Genomic DNA, 13,069 nt, shown 5'->3' with positions numbered 1-13,069 from the left:
AAATGATTTTTAAAATAAATTAATTTTACTTTTAATGAATTTAAAATGAAACCCCTACATTGTGTCCTTTTTTGAACTCTGAGAAGTAGTGAAAAAAAATCTGTATTTGGAACAAACTATCTTATATTTCTTACCCAAACTGGTGCCATCCCAATGTGTTGGCCGTGCTGACTGGGAATTCTGAGAATTACAATTTGTACACTTCTGGAGGGCACCAGACTGGGGAAGGCTGGGATATATCCTCTTTCATAGAATCTGCCTTTCAAACTTTACTGCAGATTCTCACAGAAGGTTCTCTGCAGGAATGAAATTTCTTATTGCTGTAATCATTACAGCTATGCGATGCTCCAACTCAATCTCCAAAAGGGGCTTCAGAGTGCAATTGTAGGACATAAGCAACTGCATCTTAACAGGATAAAAAAGCTTCCCATAGGTTATATATTTTCAAACTTGATTCTTTTCTATTTATTGTTCCTTCCCCTTCTAATGAGCAATTGATTGCTTAAAAACCTTCTCTTTACCTTTTGGTCACTGTTTTGTACTTCAGAAGCAGTCTCCTCAGTTAAAGTGTTTTGTTTTAAACTTCCATTTTTCCTCTGTACGTTTTTATACTTTTGGGGCCAAGCTAGAGATAGCACCATTCACATACAGTTGAAGTTGGGGGGATTTGCAGGGAGAGAGGAGGTTTTAACTTTTGATACCCCATATAGTCCAGATCAGGCTTTTTTGAATACAAATACAGTACATCCTTGATTTCACAGGCCTTACTTTAGCAGACTTCAGATTTAAATGACAAAATCTGCTAGATGCAGAGGGTCACTGCAGTTGGCACTGCCAGGTACCTAGTCCCCTGCTTGTTTCTGGCTCCTCTGGCTCCTGGATCTGTCCAGTCCGAACATGTGGGTGATCATTCTGTTTCTGATTATCTGCCCCATGGCTTTTTGGCTGCAGCTTATCTTCAATATGCTGATCCATTGTGCCCCTGGTTGCCCAAGTCAACTTCAGTCCAGCAAAGCAGAGTTAACTCTGATGTGAATATGAGAGCCAGTTTGGTCTAGTGGTTAAGGTGCTGGGCTAGAAACCAGGAGTCTGTGAGTTCTAGTCCTGCCTTAGGCATGAAAGCTGGCTGGGTGACCTTGGGCTGGTCACTCCCTCTCAGCCCAACTCACCTCGCAGGGTTGCTGTTGTGGGAAAATAGGAAGAGGAAGGAGTATTAGGTATGTTCCTCTCCTTGAGTTATTTATAAAAATAATAAAGGTGGGATAAAAATTAAATGAATAAAATAATTAATTTTTAAATAGATATATAAATCTAATCCTTTTTAAACTGAACCTGACACTCGTTTCCTTGTCCGTAAATGCAAATTAAATATGATCACTAAGTAATTACAAAATACCAGGGAAGAAAAAAACATTTTCACCAATACTTGCTAGAAATGTCTGGTACTGAGCAAGAAACGAGTAACTCTAGAACTAGAGTTACTATGATAGGTGCCTTATTACCTGCTAGACATTTCATGCAGTGATAAAACAGCCATGGCAATTAAGCTTGTATTAGCATTCTCTACCAACTTTTTAAGTTTCTAAAGGTAACTTCTGGTCATGCAACAAAAACTTTGGATCTAACAATTCTTAAATAAAAGTGTTTTACAAATTCCTGCTAAGTTTAATTCCATTTGACAATAAAACATTGTTTAATTCCCCCCTTTTATTTTTTATTTTTCTAACTAAAATGGCTTTTTATTCATAGCAGCTTTCATTGGTGCTGAAATATAATACAGTATAACTTGCTTGAATGACACCCAACTTCAGAAATAACCAGCAAAGAAAACATGTCCCTGCTTTATGTATTGGTGGTGGGAGAAACATCTTCTGAGGGAGCTAATACTATTAGAACTTATGTGTTGCTATATTTTTTCCAAACCAAAATGCCTTTTCTAGCCTGCAGCATGTTTTGTTCAGAAATGCCCATTGTGCAGAATACAGAAAATGTTGGCCAGCCTTTTATTTATTGTTTGTGTATCGTAAGGAAACAGGTGGTTTTTCTTTTACTGAAGGTTTTTCAGAAAATGACTCAGGGACCTTTCTTTTCTTTTATATGGAATGAATTGTTCCCAGCTCTGGCTCAACATAATATCATCTCTCCTTGGGCATTTAAAGATTTACTGTATATTTACCAAAGTAGGGAAATTTGGAAATTTTGTGATGGCCCAAGCACCATATTTAGATCAGTTTCTTTTGGGGACCTAGATGTGTCTCTTATGGATCTGCCAGTCTCCTTGCGGTCCACAAGCTCTGCATTGCCAGCTATTGTGATAGAGTGTGATCTTAATGACAGAAGAATATTGTTGCATCCCACATCCTTTCTCAAAAAGAATATAACAAGACAGCATCCTGCATTGTTATAGAAGAGATAATTTGTGCCTGCAGGAGTGGGGTGTATGTGTATTGATATTCTTCAAACAGTGTGCATGGGTCTCAAGTTGAAAATCGGCATAACTACAGCTATATATGCCTAAGATCAGGCTTTGCTTTAGTACACACAGCTCACAAAACCCAATAAGTGGGCGGCAGATATAATTATGCACTGGAATAGGAATAGTTCACTCTTGACACCATTTCAGATTGATATTGAGTTTAAAGGAGGTTGAGGGAAAAGATACAGATTGAAAATCCAGGCACAACTCTTGGTTTAATTCCTCTAAAATTTGTGGCTAGTCTGATTTCTCTGAAAGACAAACATATAGGTTAATAGTTTACAGGATTCCTGAGCAGCTCTGGATTATAAATTGATTTGATTTATTGTGTTGAATTTCAATCCTAAATCCTTAGTAGGATGGCTACAAAAATCAGTTGTTTCTTCTGCATTTAACTAAGAGGATAGTAGATGTAAAACCTGAGGGGAATTTGGTAGCTCAGCATAACTGGGCTACAAACCCACTGCATGATGGCTGAACATAGCTAGGGATACACATAAATGCTTTTGCTGCAGTGTGCAACCAGCAGAGGGAGTGAAAGTTAACGAACTTCCCCTATTAGAACAGTTTGCCTGATAAATTAGTGTTAATTGAACATATTTCTGTGAAAGCAAGGAACTCAGAAAGCTATAGTGAAATAATGGCAAGAAATTAATATGTTAAGTGCCTTTGGTGCCTCTGGCTGAGTGAAGTATATTCCTAGACAGCATGATATTTGCTTGTTTTGCCTATTAGAATGATGTGACAGTAATAACTACTTAATGGTGTTTTTAGTCAGGTTTTTCCAGATTCCCAAAGATCATGTTAGATGGAAATGTTTTGGTTATAATACCAAAACATCTGGAAGGTATTGGTTAGGAAATCATAAAAATAATTTGCTACATTGCTCCGCTTCATCCCAAGCAAATATACATGCTGATTATTTTTCTTTATCTTGTTCTTATGTTCTTCCCTGGTCTGCCTATTACAGTGGTTTCTTTACTTTACTTTTCTCTACTTAGACCTGGCAGAGTCTTCTTATGAGCTTAAACCAGGGCACACAACCTGGACCAGTGCCCTCTCCAAATTTGTCAGATTATAATTGTTAATTTAATAAAAAGGAAGATTATTAAATACATGAGAAATAACTATACAAGCTTTATTTAATTGGATTTAATTCTTGTTTAGCCCTGACCACTTTATACAATGTGGCATCCAACATACCATGCAAAGACTAAATAGCCTTCAGCCTGAAAAAAGCTGATGCAGCCTTTCTTTAAACTCTAAAGATGAGCAATTCTTATTTTTTAATAATTTTTTCCTGGGAAGACAGAGTAAAGTCTAAGCCTTCTGGCATATTCCTGTATAGTTATTGGCCATGCCCTCTTTATAGCTCTGAATCAAGGCAGAAGAAACTATTCTTTTGTGCTAGCTGCAAGTTACAGTATATTTTCCATTATATGCTTCAAGTGTTAGTATTAAAGTTTTATGTTAAATTATAAGGTTTTCTAGGGCAGTTTCCATAAAGCCCTCTTAAATGACTCTCTTGTGAATTTTAAACAGTTTTGAAATGGAAGAGCATGATTGTTAATTTTATTAGACAATTTAAAATATAAATACATGCAATTTTGTTTCTCCCTGCCCCAAATCTATTGTCCAACAATTCTGATTACAAAGCAGTTTCTGAAGTTGTCCTTGGGCTATCATGAGTTATTTATAGGAAAACGTATCTTTGCATGGATTCAGCTTTGAAGAAAGGCAAAGAATGGCTCTTCTTGTCAGTGAAATACACCTGAAGAATAGAGATTTAAAGTGTTCAGCACTGGATATAAATTTACAGCCTGGAAAAAAGTAAGAACTATCTTTCAGTTGGAAAAGTAACAGTTACATTTTAAAATGCCGCCAGTCACCCATTATATAGGCTTACCATATCTTCTTGACTAACTTTTATGAAATCCTATTAAATAACCTCTTTTAGTTGAACATAATAAATGTTCAGACACTTATATCTAGTATATATGGAGTGAGTTGAACCAATCCTTCACATGCTGGGAGTTGTCAGATCTTTCATTCTGTACTCCCTGTAGAGAACAGGGAGAGGAATCATGGAGAGGAACTTTAGCACATCAGCACCAGGTTGATGTTGAGAGGCTGAACCTGAAGCGTAATGTAGGAGTGGAGGGGATCTGGATTCAGTGGTTTTGGTGGATACATAGCTGCTTCTACGGCTCCCGTGGGGTTTCTTTTTTTGTGCCTTTGAGTCAGTGTTAATTCCTGGCGACTGCCTGACAAGTCCCTGCAGTTTTCTTGGCAAGATTTCAGAAGTGGTTTGCCATTGCCTCCTTCTGAGGGCTAAGAGAGAGGGACTGGCCCAAAGTCACCCAGGTGGCTTCATGTCTAAGGTGGGATTAGAACTCATGGTCTCCCATTTTCTAGCCTGATACCTTCTAATGCATCAGGCTAGAAAATGAAGAGTTTAATAAAGCTAATTTAATAGAACAGTTTAATAAAGCTAGTAGCAGAAACCTGCCTGACTGCAGAGCTATTTTTCCTGCCTCTACCCACTGCTAATATAATTGTTCTGTATGTTATGTTGTTCATAAAGAATTAGAATCCAATTGTCCATTAAAGAAAACTAAAATTTGTCAAAAAGTAAATATCAAGTTCTGCCATCTTAGTTATTCCAAATGGGGGTAATTTGGTCACTTTGCATCTTGGATTTCTTTTCTTTGTAATATTCAGCAATTAATTTTTCTTTTGTGGGGAGGTGGAGGCCAGGATCTATCCAGTTTAATGCCATAACTCCAAAACCATACAATAGATCTCGTAACAGCAGTGGTCAGATTATAAAAACAATAGAGAGGATCAGGCCCCTTTATTTTTTTGATAGCTTCCTTTGCTACTGTTTTTAGGAGAGATAGGAAAGCCTGATTTGTCTACATTGGGAACAACAGGTTGTATGTAGGTTGTGGATTTTATAAAAGACTTTTCTGCCTCAACAAATGAGAAGAACCCACAGAAATAATTTTCATACTGCTGGGGTAACATAAGAATTGGCTTGCTTTTCCTTCCATCCTTATCTCGCTCATGAAAAAAAATGCTGTTTATAAATTCCTAGTATCTTTTTCAAAGGCATTCTAGTAAATTCCTGTTCTTGATTAGAGAGAAAAGAAACAAACATATTTTAAGTGTATTTTTGTTTTATTCTTTTTCCTAGGCTGCTACTTTTAATTGTCTATTATGTTGCTAATTTAGTTAGCATCTAATAAAACTTTCCATTTGCATTGACTGCTCTTCCGTCCCTCTGGGTATCATCAATATATATTTGAAATGGGAAAATGACCATGTCTCTGTATAGGAGCTCTTGTCCCAGTTTGGTCATGGCCTATTTAGAAATTCATCATTCTTTCTGTTTTGAGATGTAAATCCAGAGTGCCATTCTTTGTTAAGGTTTTAATTGTATTTAGGAAACAAGCAGACTGTGTACTCAGCTGTCTCTGATCAGTTAATTCAACCAACAGAAAACCACTCACTGCTTGAATTAAATTGGAAGGTGACCTCAAGGTAAATCTGATGTGGCATGATGGATCGAATTAACCATTTCAAACCTTGTTCAGTGAGAAATGTTCATAGAAGCACATATTTGCCACCAGATTACAAGGTAGCTTGAACATAGTATGCTCAGTTTCCTTGCAACTTCAGGAAAAGAAAATAATCATGGTGACATGTTCTCCTGCAGTTGGTTCGAAATGCAGCTGCCCATGTACTTTCAGGCTCTCAATGTTTGGGACACATACCAATTGCGGATACTGCATTGGTTGCCAGTTGGTTTCTGGGTTTGATTTAAGGTTCTGGTTTTGATCTATAAAGCCCTCCAGGGCTTGGCACATGGACTTGCCTTCTCCAGCCAACTTCAGCCTGCCGGATGGGATCTAGCAGGGAGAAACTGCTACAAGTTCCACACTTTGGGGAGGTTCAGGGGGCTTTTCTATTGTAGCACTGATATTGTCAAATAGCCTCCCTGTGGCAAACAGGCTGGCTCTGTACTTGCTGGTTTTCTGCAAGATTCTAAAGACTAAACTTTTTGGAGAGCCTTTCCCTGATTTCACTTGTCGCCAGCTTAGAATGCCTCCTATCTAAAATTAAGTTCCAAGACACAACATCTAAAACCTAGTTATATAGTACAGAATTATAAAGTATAGAATAAAGAAAATATTGCTTGGCTTTTTAAGATCCAGCAGTGCAGTTTATTTTATTGCCTAGGTCAATCTGAATACACGTTTGCTTATTCTTAGCCTATTTACTTGCTGTTTCATCAAATAATAGTATTAAGGATGTACAGCCTTTTAGGCAAGAATGAAAGATAAGTAATGGGTTTATTAAGTAATGGGTGCAAGCTGGGGCAGGCATAAAATTCAGCATCCAGAGAATTTCTTTAGTCATAAAGGCTACAGGTCAAGAAAGGTCAGAAAATCTACTGCTTCATTATGGCTCCTATTACTTACAGACTAACTCTTCTTGTTTCCTCTCCTCCATTTTCCAAACCATTTTAGGTTTTTGAAAATGCAGGTAGCTGCAGTTGGCAAAAGCCAGTATTAGGTGTCAGTAATGGCCTAATTGTTGGCCATCTGCCAAGGTCTGTGACACACTGGGAGAATCGCTATCTGTCCCAGAGCTACACTGCTCTATTTCTCGCTGTTGCCAGTTCAGAACCAACAGTGACAGTGGCAAAAAATGATAGGCTAACATCCTTAGTTTGTCTTGCATTCTTCTGAGAAGCCAGATGGTCTAGGAGGACCATTTCATAGAAAAAGAGACTCCTATGGATATCTTGCCTAAGTATGTCCCCAAACGTACACTGGGAATGGAAGACATTTACCATGACTGATACATCTATGTATCAAGATGTTGTTGTTGTTTATTCATTTAGTCGCTTCCGACTCTTCGTGACTTCAAGGACCAGCCCACGCCAGAGCTTCCTGTCGGTCATCAACACCCCCAGCTCCCCCAGGGACGAATCCATCACCTCTAGAATATCATCTATCCATCTTGCCCTTGGTCGGCCCCTCTTCCTTTTGCCTTCCACTCCCGAGCATCAGCATCTTCTCCAGGGTGTCCTGTCTTCTCATTATGTGGCCAACGTATTTCAGTTTTGCCTTTAATATCATTCCCTCAAGTGAGCAGTCTGGCTTTATTTCCTGGAGTATGGACTGGTTTGATCTTCTTGCAGTCCAAGGCACTCTCAGAATTTTCCTCCAACACCACAGTTCAAAAGCATCTATCTTCCTTCTCTCAGCCTTCCTTATGGTCCAGCTCTCACAGCCATATGTTACTACGGGGAACACCATTGCTTTAACTATGCAGACCTTTGTTGTCAGTGTGATGTCTCTGCTCTTAACTATTTTATTGAGATTTGTCATTGCTCTTCTCCCAAGGATTAAGCGTCTTCTGATTTCCTGACTGCAGTCAGCATCTGCAGTAATCTTCACACCTAGAAATACAAAGTCTTTCACTGCTTCTACATTTTCTCCCTCTATTTGCCAGTTATCAATCAAGCTGGTTGCCATAACCTTGGTTTTTTTGAAGTTTAGCTGCAAGCCAGCTTTTGCACTTTCTTCTTTCACCTTCATCATAAGGCTCCTCAGTTCCTCTTCACTTTCAGCCATCAAAGTGGTATCATCTGCATATCTGAGATTGTTAATGTTTCTTCCAGCAATTTTAACTCCAGCCTTGGATTCCTCAAGCCGAGCATGTCGCATGATGTGTTCTGCGTACAAGTTGAATAGGTAGGGTGAGAGTATACAACCCTGCCGTACTTCTTTCCCAATCTTAAACCAGTCCGTTGTTCCGTGGTCTGTTCTTACTGTTGCTACTTGGTCGTTATACAGATTCTTCAGGAGGCATACAAGATGACTTGGTATCCCCATACCACTAAGAACTTGCCACAATTTGTTATGGTCCACACAGTCAAAGGCTTTAGAATAGTCAATAGAACAGAAATAGATGTTTTTCTGAAACTCCCTGGCTTTTTCCATTATCCAGCAGATATTGGCAATTTGGTCCCTAGTTCCTCTGCCTTTTCTAAACCCAGCTTGTACATCTGGCAATTCTCACTCCATGAATTGCTGAAGTCTACCTTGCAGGATCTTGAGCATTACCTTACTGGCATGTGAAATGAGTGCCACTGTTCAATAGTTTGAACATTCTTTAGTGTTTCCCTTTTTTGGTATGGGGAAATAAGCTGATTTTTTCCAATCTGATGGCCATTCTTGTGTTTTCCAAATCTGCTGGCACATAGCATGCATTACGTTGACAGCATCATCTTGCAAGATTTTGAACAGTTCAGCTGGGATGCCGTCGTCTCCTGCTGCCTTGTTATTAGCAATGCTTCTTAAGGCCCATTCAACCTCACTCTTCAGGATGTCTGGCTCTAGCTCACTGACCACACCATCAAAGCTATCCCCGATATTGTTATCCTTCCTATACAGGTCTTCTGTATATTCTTGCCACCTTTTCTTGATCTCTTCTTCTGTTAGGTCCTTGCCATCTTTGTTTTTGATCATACCCATTTTGGCCTGGAATTTACCTCCGATGTTTCTAATTTTCTGGAAGAGGTCTCTTGTCCTTCCTATTCTATTGTCTTCTTCCACTTCTGCACATTGCTTGTTTAAAAATAATTCCTTATCTTCTGGCTAACCTCTGGAATTTTGCGTTTAATTGGGCATATTTCCCCCTATCACTGTTGCCTTTTGCTTTCCTTCTTTCTTGGGCTACTTCTAGTGTCTCAGCAGACAGCCATTTTGCCTTCTTGGTTTTCTCTTTCTTCGGGATGTATTTTGTTGCCACCTCCTGAACAATGTTGCGAACTTCTGTCCATAGTTCTTCTGGGACCCTATCTGCTAAGTCCAGTCCCTTAAATCTCTTCTTCACCTCCACTGCATATTCCTTAGGAATATTAGTGAGCTCATATCTAGCTGATCTGTGGGTCTTCCCTAATCTCTTTAGTCTGATCCTAAATTGTGCAATAAGAAGTTCATGATCTGAACTACAGTCAGCTCCAGTATAACTTCTTAATTTCTGTAATTATTCTGTTTACAAAAAGGACATTTGCTTTGTGTAGAATTGGGTGGATTTTAATAAAAAACTGGAATTTTCTTCGACAAACCACACATGTGGTCATGGTTATTGTTTTTAATTATTTAATTATATATTTTTAATTATTCAGTGAATCAGCAAGTCTAAATGATTAATTAAAAGCAGTTTCAGGCATGACAAACTACCATATATCCAGAAGGCTTTTGCTATGTAAAATATATTCATACAGATTTGCTAATACTGTATACCCTTAATATGTATTAATCCAGTATATAGTTTTCTAGTTATGCAGATATTGTTTACTTTTGCTGGTATGTTGATAAGTGTCTGATATCTGGACAAATCCTTTTACTTAGGAGGTATGCATTGCCCATTTGAAAGAGGTTTGTGGGGATGATGGATCCATTTGTCTCTCTTGGATCATTTGTGTCTCTGCTCCAGGGAGTTTTCAGGCTGAAGTTCTTAGATAGTTTAATGCAATATGCCTTGCAACAAACTCCTCAGGAGGGAGATGTGGGAGAATTCTTTGTGCCCAGAGCAGTAAATATTCTTAGTAGGGACTGTGAAGTACTTGCAGCTCTATTTGGTATGGTCATAGTTCAGTTCAATTCATTAGAAGGAAGGAAAGAGTTGATTCTTATCTGCTTCACAACTTTGAATAAATTGTGGTCATGTTGGCTGTTCTATCTTGCTTTTGTTTTCCATGGTTGGATTTTGCATCATTTGTGCTAAAGTACTTCTGTTTAAAGACGGAAAAGTCTGATTTTAAAGGAGATGCTCAGGAGTAGTGCTCTATTTTGTTATCATTATGGTTTTAGAATTTTTTATTTCCTTACCAGGTTCGTTTCTGAGCCAGGACCAAAGAAACAGGCAGTTGCATGAAATTAAGTTCTTTATTTTTCACCTAAGAGCAAAAGCAATGACAGCAAGCTGTTAGGTGGGCAGCTGCGCAGGACCCCCTCCTTATAGCATATTATAAACATTCCATTCAACTCCTCCTTTAGAATACCACCCCTTACTCAGTTACCCATACTCTACCTTAATCTCATTCCATATTAGGAATTTCCTTCCTTCCCTGCTAGGGCTCCTTGACCATTATTAAACAATACCTTTCCTCTGAAGAAGCTACCTTTGGAATGTACCCTTATTTTTCTATGGGCATAGCTATCTATCAAGGTCTGTTAGAAAGGAAGAGTAAGAAAGCCAAGAAAACTCTTCAAGGAAATCAAACATGGTTTCAGAGCCATAATAAAAGTGCAAATGTTTTTAATATACTAAATATAAAATATATTTGTGTGTAAGTTCGATATATGTAAGACCTTCTTGTTGAGGTTTTCCTACTAACAGATTAAGACTGCTATTGTATCAAATCATTTTGGCCAGGTGAAGGGGTTGTATTAGATTGTCTCCTCTCACGTGCTTCATGCAAATAGCCTGGGGGAGGGGAGGAGCTGCCCGGACTTGTTCTTACTTCCTCTTTTTCCCTCTGCTGGAAATGTAGCTCAGCAAGGCTTGCTCCAAAGGGAGCTACGTACTTTAAATGTTTTGCTTTTGTTTTTGCTTTCTGTAAATAAATTATTTTTATAGAAATGCTTGGTGTGTGACTTTTTTGACCTCTCCTGGGCTAAAGGCTTTCCCAGCATCTGCAACACTTCTATCAATGGTTTTCCACAGGATAGTTTTCAAAGCATATTAGTATTAGAGCATATTAGTATTAGAGTCCCCCATTGGGGGAGATGGGCGGTAATATAAATTCAACTAATAATAAATAAATAACCAACCAACCAACCAAAACACCTCTCCTTGATGAGTTAAATCAAACTTGTCCTTTGGAAAGTTCTTGGAATGATGTCTCTGCCTATCTGCCTATGTACCTATATGTACAGCTGCTTTACTGGTGGTCCCAGCATAAATATTGTCTGGGCATGGATGTGCAAATTGATGTAGTATATTGATGAAACCATTCTCCATGCCCCTTCAGCAGCTTCATGTTGTTATAGAACAACAAGGGAGAAGAAATAGAGTAGGGGAAAAGGGCTACTTCTTGAAAATTCCCCCAGAATAAATAATGTAGTTGTCTGGATTGTGCTTAATCAATTTACAGTGTAATGGATGAACATTTCCTTTTCTGTTCAGGAAGAGATGCTGACAGTCAGGTCAATTTAAAGAATGACACTAGCTGCTTACTCAGCTCAGAGTAAACAAGTTGGTCAAGGTTCCTCTTTTCATTCCATGAACTGGAAAATTGCAAATTGGTACCCAATACACTGAGGAGAAGCCATGATCTTGCATGGTATGCTGTTCTTGTATAACATAGCTCCTATGGGAATGTTGCTCATGGAAAGTCAATTTTTGTAAAACTCAATCACCAACACATTGTTGAGATTTCTCATAGTGCATAAATCTTCAGAGTTGCCCTGTTTTGTTTATTTTGGTGGACATACCACCTCAAAAGGATATATTTTTCCCTACAAAACTGCACATATTTCTTCAGTGCATTTAACTGCTGTTAAAATTGCTTTGGGAAACTTGGTCCTGTGAGTGCCAAAGCACATGTTTGCTATAATTTGTGATAAGAACGCTCATGGCTGGGATATATAATCTGAACACATCTAGAGGACACTTGTGAGAAGTGGAGACAGTCTGTGTGCATATGTGTTAGGGGGATAGCCAAGTTGTTTATTATTTATTTATTTATTATTAATTAGATTGTACTATAGTGGATATGTCCTGGGGAATTTACATGTTTCTACCAGCAGAATAAATAGAGACTGATTTCAGACTTCATTGATATATAAAGACAGATTATTATTATTATTATTTCCTAAATAGCTATACAAGTTTGTTTATTGTCTAATATAAAGTTGCATGCTAGAAACAAAAATCAGTCCTCTTTGCTGACAGTTACTTTTCAATGAAATGCATATGTAATTCCTTTTGTTGTTGTTACTGCCTAAGACTAAGAGATTTATCCTATTTTTATTTGTTCTAATAAAGTAACAATCCCCTTCTGGGATATCATTAAGACTTGTTTTACATTATATCTTTTATTAGTTTGAACTATTGATTATCTTTTAGTAAAAGATTTAGGAATCTCACATATTTTCTTCAGATTGCTTCTTCATTCACAATTGGATGAAACAGCTCCTTACATTAAGAACTTTACTACCCAAAGTTTCTAGCCACCTGTGTCCGCTGTTCCTTACAGATTCTTCCCTCCTTATTGTTTAGATTTTCCAACCCATTTCTTTAGAATACAGGAAAGCAAGCTTTTTAAATACATTTTCTGTCCTCATTCATTGGCTTAACATTCTTCAAAACCTCCAGTCTGTAGTTTGGAAATCATGACTATGCTGTGGTCCGGTGGATTCTGCATTTTCCTCTCTTGTGTCGATTTCCTTCTGCTTTCTTGGTTTATGTGGATCAGAATTTGGTATGATGTCAACAATGGGCAAACTGTAGTTTAATTAACCAAAAATTACCTTCAAGCATGCTAACCATGGTTTGGAGGGAGCTCTA

This window comes from Candoia aspera, chromosome 2 (assembly GCF_035149785.1).
Source record: "Candoia aspera isolate rCanAsp1 chromosome 2, rCanAsp1.hap2, whole genome shotgun sequence".
In the NCBI taxonomy this organism is placed as follows: domain Eukaryota; kingdom Metazoa; phylum Chordata; class Lepidosauria; order Squamata; family Boidae; genus Candoia; species Candoia aspera.
The sequence above is the reverse complement of the archived record's forward strand: the minus strand, read 5'-3'. Positions refer to the sequence as shown.